At 38.1% G+C, this 11,200-nt stretch overlaps 1 long non-coding RNA gene across 1 annotated transcript; it reads right to left on the reverse strand.

Moving 5' to 3' along the window:
- Window positions 1–981: 981 nt before the first annotated feature.
- Window positions 982–10,316, reverse strand: LOC149912972 (uncharacterized). The gene is made up of 3 exons (XR_016461821.1): window positions 10,146–10,316; window positions 5,328–5,438; window positions 982–1,055 (listed from the first exon to the last, which is right to left on the reverse strand). It is a non-coding gene; the product is annotated as an uncharacterized LOC149912972 (long non-coding RNA).
- Window positions 10,317–11,200: the final 884 nt, after the last annotated feature.

Raw genomic sequence — 11,200 nt, forward strand, 5'->3', positions numbered from 1 at the left:
ATTAAATAAATATTTCTAATAGCATGACTAACATCCAGTGAAAATAAGACCTGCAAGCAGTAAGGGCAGCCTAATGTAAAACATCAGAAACAGCAGTTATTGTCCACTATCTGAAATGAGCACTTAATAACCAGGAACTAGATCCCTTCAGGCTCCATTTATGATATGTACACATTTCTGCTGCAGTGATGACAAAAATTGCTTTTTCCCAGAACTAATGACAACTCTGTAATACATACAAGGAGCCTGACAATTGTATAGAATGAGTCTGACACCAAGCTAACAGAGTGCAGCCATGTCTGAAAAGTTTTATGCCTAAAACACAGGCAAATTTCAGTAATTTCTACACATAACAAACCTCTCTGGAACCATGCTGCAATTCCACAGCATGTATTTGGTCAAGAGAGTTTCTGCATGTTTGGTTATCTTGACTATTATAGATAATTAGGAGCAATACATGAAAGTAGTTCATATGTTACACTTCATTGTATTTTGACAAAATGCTAGCGTCTAATGGAATGCTTTATTGCTTTTGTTGGTGGATACACTCTCCCAAAACCAAAACATTTTTTATCATAAGTCACCTCTTAGGAAGGTTTCAATGCACATAAGGATGTATCTTACAGCTTTATTGTGGGGATCTTGAGAGCACTCAGTTAATATATCACTACAAATACTAAAGATGCAGAAAACAAGCATAGCTATACTTGTATTAGCAGCTGTATTTGTAGTTTCAATTGGACTCTGCCAGTGCATACTCTAAAAACAACAAGGGGGAAAAAGAAAGTCTAGACTTAGAGCCAACATCTCTTCCAGAAAGCTAATTTTGAAAAACATAATATAGACTGTTCTACACCCTGCTAGCTTTGAGCAGTTTTTTTTCAACAAAAGACAATAAATTTCAGCATGTACACTGTCTGGTTCCATTAGTACTACTTTCTCTCTCAGGTATCCTCTTACCTGGAATTTCTGGCATGCATATATAGAAGCTCCCATTCAAGTGCAAATTCTCCTGGCTGCCAGTCTTCAAAACGCATTAGTGAGGTCTGCTATTCCTGTCAGCATGTAGGAAAGCAAGAATTCACAGCTAGGCTACAGAATTTTTGAATAGAAAGCTTTTTTTTTTTTTTTTTTTTTTCCCCTAGTCATCAAGAGAGAGAGATAAGAGCAAAATGTGAACTGGGAAAAAAATGTGGCTTACAAGCCTAAATTCTCGTCAGTGTGACAGGCCTCTTGAGTTTTGCTTTGATCTGGCATGTAATTACTATGTATCCCTGAACAGCAAGTTGTATCCCTAAGTGTCAAAGCTGACTTGCACACACACATTTTCTAACAAGAAAATGGCTCTTGAAAACTTTGTCTCAGAAAATTAGTTTGTAACCATCAAAAACAAACATAAGTAAAAGCTACCAGATATGCCCTCCTGTGCTTCAAATTCCTCTGGATTAGCAAGTAAATTAAACAGTAAAATAAATTAAACAAATGTGAATTTTACCTGTGTGAAATACAGTTTTCTTAGCAACATCACAAAGCATAGCGGATTTAATGAGATATAACGAAAGCAATAAAAGCTTTACACATGGAGAGCTACAGTCAAAAACATATTTTTTCTCCAAAGCATAGCACACAGACACACAGTATCTAAAATTCTTCAGCAATTTCAGCTTCATGTTCAGAAACACATCAGTTAATTCCCCATCTCCATTCTAAATGTATCACAGACACATTGCTCTGGCTCTCTTTAACTTAATATTTGGTGTTCTGCACAATTTCACCTGGCTGTTTGCCAGCCACAGAAGCAATGAATGAGAACAGCAGACCATATTTGTAATGTAAAGCACTGACTCAGCACATCTCCCCAGCAGCCACAGGCACACAGGTTATTGGAATCTTTAAACAAGCTACTTCCATAGCAAAAGAATTTTGTCAGTGTTCTTGTTTAGTTTATTCCATGTGTGGGAGTGCATTGGTTTTCTGTTTTATTTTGTTTTGTTTCATTTGCTCTTTCAGGTTTGGTTTTTGCTAAAGGAGCAAGGTCCAAGAAAGGACATCCAAGTGCCCATGGTGGCATTGGTTAGCTGAGCTGCTCCCTTAGTTTGAACCATGTTTTTCCCTTTCCTCCAGGTTGTGTCCAACAAATCTGTATGTGTGTCATTGAAATGATCTCCACCATCTTCTCCATGAAAAAGACATGCAGATCTGTGTAAGAAGGTCATGATAGAAGGGTGTTCAATCAAGGCAATTGCCATCTCAATTGCAATCCCACAAAAAAAAAAAAAAAAAAAAAAAAAAAAAAAAAAAACCACCAAGAGCTCTTGTTAAACCCCACTTGTCACAGTCTTCCCCAGCTTATTAAAACTGCATTTCAAGCATTAGCAGTAGCAGCAACAGCCTGGTAGTTTTATGAGAGACAATGTGGTAAGGTGCTCTGAGAACAGGAATCCAGATATAACATGACTTTCTGTATGTATGTATCTATCTGTATGTACAAATACCCTGAAACTACATGTGATAGAAGCTGTTAGAAATCTGCAGGCTGCTCTCATAAGACCCCTGGTGCAACCAACTGCAGTAGCAGAGCAATCACAGCACAAACCCCAGACACTAGGTAAAATCCTCTACATCATTCCCACACACCTCTGTGGCAAAAGGAGGAATGTATAAGCAAGAGATAAAAGGGGAAATGGGAAATAAAGAGGTGGTAATGGTGTCAGGACAAAGTGCTAAGCAGACTAACAGATGCTCAGGAGGCGGGTAGGAAAAAAAAAGTTAAGAATAATGAGAAAAACGATTAAAATTTTTTTAAACTTCTTTTGTACATTTATCTTGGCAAACAAAAATCTTCAAATGAAACTTTTGAATGCATACTTTGAAGTCTGTTTTCTTAGGTGGCCTGTTAGGATTTCTCAGAATTTACTGCAGAGTTCTCATTAAACTTATGCTAATTTTAACCCGAATAGAACAAAAACAAATTTAAAAAAAACAAAAACAATACTCACAGCCATTATGAGGTACTGTCAGTCTTCAGCAGTCAAACTTTATGAAAAAAAAACTTTCCAAAACTCAAAATAATTTCAAAAATATCAAGAGATCAGTCATTAAAAATGCCAAGTTCCTATTACTCTGGAGTTTCAAGCTGTTGAGCCTTTTCCTATAGCTCTGCAGGATTCTATCATGTTCTGCATCTTAAGTCCCTAGGCAGCCTTAAAACGTTACTTTCAATCTATCTTCAGTCTTTCAAGCTCTAGCAGCTTTCATTGCAAGAGATGCAAACATCCTGATGTCTGAGATACAATCTTAAGAGTTGTCAGTGCTGATTGTAAGTTAAAATAGGCAAAAATTCACACTGCAAACAGTGACAAAAGGCTATTTCTACCTCAACCCAGCAGCAAATTGGTGCGTTAGGACTGCTTTTAAGAGAGAGGCTTGCTCTGATTCCATCCCCATGAACTCATTTTAGGGCAATGTTATGCAGAAATAAAGAGCCAGCACTGCAATTTAGTGCTGCCAGAAGGGCCATATTCTCTTCCTGCCCTGCACGTGCCCAGCTCTGCCTCAAAAACCCTATGCTATTGAGACCTTGGCCGGACTCAGGCGCACCAAGACATCCGATGAGCAGTGCACTCAGCACGACACAATGTTACCAAAGTGAAAGAGGGAGACAATCTGTAGTGGGGAGTTACACAGCACATCTTCTCACTCAAGTAACATAATACTTCCCAGGTGTATTAATATGCTGCACTCATGACACACAATGTTGCACACCTAATAAATGTATGTACAAAACAGTCATCTGGACTCAATGGTCTTCAACATCTAGTGATGTATCTAAGAAGGTTCACCTACACCTTTTCTGTCTTCTTCAGCCTGAAGAGTTGCATAGAGAATGCCCACATACTCTATAAGCTATCCTGGAATAATTGCAGAATATAGTTTCCTACTTCCAGTTTAACAGCAGTAATTTGAACATATAGCCATGGCATGCCAACCCTTTTGCTTTGTCCAAGGAGAGGATTTCATGATTCGTATGGCTGGGGAATGAGCAGTCATCTTGTGGCACACCTTTTCCTACTGCAGTTCTGGCATTGAGGGTTGACTGGGAAGCCCCTCTTCTTGGGGTATTCAAAACTCTGAGACTCTAATTCCAGCTACTTCTAAGAGCAGAGAAAACCCACTGAGTTCATACTGAATCCTTATCAATAAAGTAAGCCTTATTCATCAGAGAACAGGACTGGTTAAGAGCTTAAATTCCCACTTCATTGACAGTTTCTCTGAGTCCAGTATTAACAACCTTCAAGGCACATCACTACACATAAATATCTTTGAGAGTTAGCAGAGCAAAGATGCCATACAATAAACAAAATAATAATTCACTGTCTCTGGAAGTAGTGACAGTTCATGGAGAAACAAAAAACAGTAGTCATTCTAACTAGCTTTATATTTCCTCTAGAGAAAATTGAGATTTCAATAAATTTACATCACGGGAATATGTAAAAGCAGAAAGTTATTTAAACAGTGCTGAAAGAGAAACTAGGAAGCAGCGTACTGACAAAACTTAGTATTTCTTTGTCTCCAAAGAGAAGAAGCATCATTAAGAGATGCATCTTAACAATTCTCATGGGGGAAAACATTTAACACAACACAGTTCTGTTCCCAAAACTCAGGGAGTTTTTGCCTTGCTAATTAGACAGATTAACATTCTTAGGTAACAGAATTCATGCTTAATTAGCATTTTTAAGTGCATCTCTTCCCCCAACTGCCAGGTAATATACTGACATAATTTTACCTGCTCCCTGAAGAAAACTTTTGTTGTAAGATAACACAAACCTCCAAGAGCACATGAGGCATTGCTTTTTCAAGGGAGCCCTAAAAGTATTCCTAAAATTTTATGTGAGGCTTTTGTGTGTGTGAGAGAGAGTAGTCTGTGCAATCTAATCATATTTTCTGATTTATTAAAACAAGTGAAAGCAAAGAGCCAAATTGTAGACATTTTAAGAACATAATGGTAGAAATGAACAAAAGAGGAAAGGAGAAGCTATGACGTTAAACCCTTCACTAAGAAGGCACAACGAGAAATTCACTCCTCTGCCTGATATGTATGAGCACATTGTCTTGATATCTGAAACTAGGCAATGAGCAAGGATGTAACATGATAAATATCTGAGATTTTCAAGCTCATGTAACGCTGAATTATGCTTCTTTGCTCGTGGAAGCTATCTGGCTTGTACTGCCTTTTAATGTGCTTGTTTTCTAGCATGATGAATCAAGGACATTTAAACAGGAACAGAGGGATGAATGCCACTGTTTTGAAATCCAACCTCTCTTACCTTATACTGCTAATTTGGGGGTGGAGGTGGTTCAGTTTACAATTAGGATTCCTCCATAATGATGTCTTTCTTCCACAGCTCTCATGCACAACACAAATCTTTTCCACAAACCTAAAAATAAAGTATATTGCATACTCCAGTTGTAGTGTTGTTTAACTTGATGTGACAGACTGATAAGTGCAAATCTAGACAACAAAAAATGACAGTGAGGTGTTTTAACAAAATATGATTTGAAGGGCATGGCAAAGGAGCAATTAAAGCAGCTATCAAAAGCATTGACTTTCTACAACACTTTTAATGTTCCAAAAAGTTCCCTACTATGTGCCTATAAACAGTTATTTTCAATGAGGCAATGCATGTTGATTGTTTATTGTTTTCGCATATTGATACTCACTCATCCCGTGAAAATAAAAAATAATATATTTGATATTGACAAAAACTCTGTGTTCCAAGTAAACCTGCAGTGAGGGCAAGTCCTGTAGTCCCATTCCTTTCACTGAGGAAAAAAAAAAAAAAAAAAAAAAGAGAAAAGAAGAGAAAAGAAGAGAAAAGAAGAGAAGAGAAGAGAAGAGAAGAGAAGAGAAGAGAAGAGAAGAGAAGAGAAGAGAAGAGAAGAGAAGAGAAGAGAAGAGAAGAGAAGAGAAGAGAAAAGAAAAGAAAAGAAAAGAAAAGAAAAGAAAAGAAAAGAAAAGAAAAGAAAAGAAAAGAAAAGAAAAGAAAAGAAAAGAAAAGAAAAGAAAAATCTATACAACAGCAAAACTTTTATATCAACATTACTTTTACTTTGTGTTTGCCAGATTTCAGCAAATTGAGCTAAAAACATTTTTACCTTTCAGGAATTCTGATTGCCATTTCCATTAACCATGCCAAATAACCTCTTAGGAAACTGAGCAATCAGCTAATAATTCTCTGTACAAACTCAGAGACATATTTTCCCTTCATGTTTGCTTATTTTGGGGAGGGATAAATTGTTACCCAGAACAACAGGCTGAATGTCTAAAACAGCACCCACAAAGACATTATTTTTAACTTCTTCAGAATTTCACCATGAAGACCAACTATGCTGAATTAAAAAATAAAAATCCATGGGAAACATACAAAATACCAGCAGTATGACAACACCACTGGTTGGCAGATCAAGCTCTTCTTGATGCCCCAGTACATTAAATTATATGTTCCTTGGTTTGGGATGCAGAGTGTCCTCACTGAATCACCAAATTGGTTTCATGTAAAATGAAGCACACACAAATTCTTCCTTGTTCTAGCTATAGCTTACTTATGATGTTACTGATATTATTGATGTTCAGAACAAGTTGTTGTATTTTTTATCACTTTGCTATTCTTCATACCACAGGTGATGTCTACAAAGTAATGGAGAATGAGTGCCATGAGGGAAAATCTCAGCCACTTTCAACTTATGAACAATGACAGTTCTGTCATTGAATCACCGCAGCTTTGTTCAGGAGTAAAAGGATTCAGAGGCATTTGGAGTTGGCTCATCTTCAGAATCAAGAACAGTGTCCTATGCAGGATCTCTTAATATTACAATGAATTTAGGTAAATACAGCTTTATACTTTTTCTTTTGTCCGTAAGAGACCTGATCTCTTTTTTTACTTCATTCTTTCCCTTTTTTTCTCTTACTGGCAGCAGCTCTTCTGAGAGCCAGATGAATCCCTGTGTCATTGAATAAAATGCCAGAGCATCCCATACAGAGGAGGTGCCTCATGTCAGGCACTCCAGACTTCCCAGGCAAGAATTGTAGTAGTCTTCGGGAGATGACTGTAGGATACTAGATCAAATTACCATAGTGCATTTCACAGCACTTTATAAACTAACAATTCCACAAATTTCCTTCTCCTCCTCCTTGGTTATTTCCCCAGCTTACTGCATTGAACATATAGTTCATAAATCCATAAAATGTTTGTGTGATGTCTAAAATAAAATAATTAGAAATCAATTTTTCATTATTTGCCCGGGGTTCTCTGCCTTTGCATCAGACTCAGACAGCTAACATTTACAAAAATTGCTAGAGTGCCACCTACTGGTAGTAGGGGTACAAACGAAAAGGCTTTCGTTAATCTGTGTAAAATAATCATTTATTACTCAAGCGTTGTTTTAGCTGTATAAAGTTTAAAAGTTTTTAAATGGATGTTTCATGTTTTGTAATTATGTTAAAATTTAGATTTGTATATAACTTGAGCCTATTTAAGGGGTAAAACACTGGAAAGTTTGCTCTGGAGTGTAAAGCTTTAAAAATCAGGGCAAACCTACTAGAAGAGTCACCTGCTTAAAATCTAAGTCATATTAATAATATCAATGCCCATTGCTGGAATTAATTTCCTATCGGATCCTGCAGATAAATATACAATATTCTGAAAGTAATGTAACCTATCTTATTCTGTTGGCCTACAAAGACTAGGCAGCTGGAGGTATCATGGCAAAAGAGGCTGAACTTTCCTGCCAATAATTTTTATGTTTTGCTATCGTGGAACAGATGGCAGCAGAGGAGCAGTCTGACAAAATGACGTCTGACACAGAAGTACGTATTAAATAAGGGTGTGTCACTAAATTCCTCCACGTGGAGGACAAAAAAAATGTCACCCATTGATATTCACTGATGCTTGCTGAATTTTATGGATACCAAACAGCAGATGTAGCACAGTGAGGCAATGGGTGGTATGTTTCAGCAGTGATGACAGCAATGAGAATGACAGCCATGCAGTACTGTCGCACTATGAAATGAAGAACTCTAGTTCATCACTGGTCAAAATGCATAGCTAATGTTTGTGACTAATTGAAAAAATAGTGTTCTGTAGCAGAAAATTTTCTCTACCAAATAGTATTACTGCGTTCTTCGTAACTGTGGTAGTTTCCAAGGAAGAAAGAGGAGGCATCGCTTTCAGAATGAGAAAAATATTTTAGAATCTGAATGTGGGTAATAGTCCCTGCAGAAGGAAGATAACTTGAGATAAAACAACCCTGTCTTCTCATAGAAAGCTTAAAAATTAAGTCTGAATTCAGTCTTGGAAAAGTGTAATCAGTGTTTTTTTAACAACAACCATCATGGAATCATAGAATGGTTTGAGCTGAACTTTAAAATCATCTAGTTCCAATCCTCCGCTATAAGTAGGGACACATAGTCTTCAACTACAGTTGTTGTTTGGAAGATGCTTTGGTACAACCACATGCTGACTTCTCTTTCTTCTCTATCTCCCATGAACAAATTCAGTGCTTTTTTCCTCACTCCCTCTTCAGCTATGCCTTCAGGCCTTCTAGCCTCCATTGAGTGAAAATGAGCTTGTTTTCCCTTAAATTGAATTAAAGAACAAAAAAAATGTAAAGCAAGTGAAAATCTGACCCAGTTTTGAACATTGAATTTGATCCTTGAATTGTCTGCCCTCTTTTCTTTCTCACTGCCCTGCAAATAGCAGTTTGGGAGTGTCACTACCTGAAGCGCATCGCAGTTGAAATCCACACACATTCATTTTATCTCCTCATCTTTACTCTTGCAGCCTTACTCTTGCAGCCTCCCCCTCTATGCCTCTGCAAGCTCTCACACTAAAACAAACAATTGTGTTGCCTATCTTTTTTCTGCCCAGGCCTCCCAGGCTTGATTTCAGAATCAAACTATTCCTCTTCCAAGTCCTTCTGTTAATTAGCACTGACCCCTGCCCAGCTCATGACAGCTTTTTGACAGCTCTTTTCAAGTTCTGCTGAGAAGAGCTGCACAAACACATCAAGCAAGTGTTTTTGTAGATGGTTCTATGAAAAAGGAAAACAAACCTGCAGTTAATTATACCTGATACCATGGTGCAGAAAAAGAAATAAAAAGACTAACACGGCACAGAAACAGTGTGAAGCAAAATATGATGTGTGGGATTCCATACATAAAATATCTTCTATTTTCAACCCTCTGAATTATTCTGTTTACCCACAGAATCCTTTAATTATCCTGAGTTGTCTGAAATTCCTGTCTCAAATTATTTGGCTTAGCAATATTTTATATGTTTGCAAAATGGATATGTATATGTGAACTACCAAATTATTGAATTACTTAATGTAAAGTCTAAAACCACCTTTTCCACTTACCACCTGATTTGAAAAGTGATTCTGTTGACAGCTACCAAGTTCTGAGTTAGAAGCAGGATCACTTTCTACATCATTTCCCAGTCTGTCACCTATACCTCTAGCAGAGATACATATATTTTCATACTTCCTAACCACTTCCTCTTTCTCCTCTTTGTTTACATCATTCTATCAGTGCACAGTTTTTATTCCTTAGTTTTATCTCTCCACCTATATCCCACAGAGAATGCTCCAGGCTTCTCCATGGTTTATAAAAAGACATTTTCTCTTATGGCTTTCTCTTGAAACTTCAATCATTCTCTGCTTACTCTTGGGGCATACTCTTGCATATAGTTTTTGTCCCCTAACAAGCAGATTTTCTTCTTCTGGGGACATATCTACAACAAAAGTTCAGGGGAATCAGAAGAAACATTTCCGTGGTGGAACCATTGGAGACCCATGTCTGAGAATAATGATGCGATTTCTAATCCCACTTAGCATCTGCACCTTCACCTTGTACTGAGAAGAAGGAAATGTGAGCAGAATAGGAATACTTACGACACAATTCTCAGTGAAGTCAATGCCTCTGTCATTAGCTTTTTAAGTCTTTACTATTATAGATAAGTACAGAAGTTGGCAAAACTTTCACAAGATGCGTTTCTGATCATGTTTCTGTGACTCCAGGCCTGGGCTCACTTTTTTTTTTTCCAACTGAATCTCGTGGACAATTCCAATAGAAACTGAAAACAAACCTGGGACCATTCTCCTACCCTGTGTCTTCAAGGCCTCACCCGAAGTACTGCAACCAGATGTGGAGTCCTCAGTACAGAAGAGACATGGACCTGCTGGCATGCATCCAGACTGTCATGGCATTATGATTTTTGTTTATTGGTATCCCACATCATAACATTATGTAGTGCACTGGGAGTTAAAGAGTTAATGGTCCAGTTCCAGGCACCTGTCCAGAAGAAAAGTAGAATTACATACCCCAAAGGACTTTGTGTTCAGAGAGGAGATAAAGCCCCTGGCAAGGGCTCCTGATGTCCCTTTCTTCCTTCGGTTCTCCTCTCTGATAGTCTCCCTGACTGCATGTCTCACCTCAGCGTACGGTGAGACCTTCCATTCTCAGACACTCTTTCTCTCATTATATTTGATTTACTAGCTTCAATTCTAATTATATTGTATTATAGTGTGTTATCTTGCATTCCAATACTGTATTTGGTAAATTAGTTGTTTTCTCCTCAGATCATTGCCACTGTTTTTAATTATTCAGGGTCCCCTGTTTCCCTTTTCCAGGGACATGGATCTATGGGTCTCTCTGCCCTGCTAGTCACAGAACCAGGCCAGACCAGCCCATAAACTGTCAGCACAGAGGAAGGCTACAAAACCGATCCAAGGGATGGAATAGCTCTCCTATAAGGACAGGTTGAGAGAGCTGGGGCTGTTCAGACCAGAGGAGAAAAGGCTCCAGAGAGAACTGAGAGGCCTTTCAGTATCTGAAGGGCAGCCATAAGAAACAAGGGGATAGACCCTTCTGCAGGATCTGTGATGATAGGATAGAGAAACGGTTTCAAACTAGAAGAGGGAAGATTTGAACTGGATATAAGGAAGAAGGTTTTTACAGTATGAGTGGTGAGGCACTGGAACAGGTTGCCCATAGAGGTGTGCCCACCCTTTGAGACATGCAAGACCAGGCTGGACCAGGCTTTGCACAACCAGATCTTGCTGTAAATGTCCCTGCTAATTGCAGGGGAGTTGGACTAGATGACTTTCAAAGGACTCTTTCAACTCTGAGGATTCTATGATC

This window comes from Phasianus colchicus, chromosome Z (genome assembly GCF_987193195.1).
Source record: "Phasianus colchicus chromosome Z, bPhaCol1.hap1.1, whole genome shotgun sequence".
Lineage (NCBI taxonomy): Eukaryota > Metazoa > Chordata > Aves > Galliformes > Phasianidae > Phasianus > Phasianus colchicus.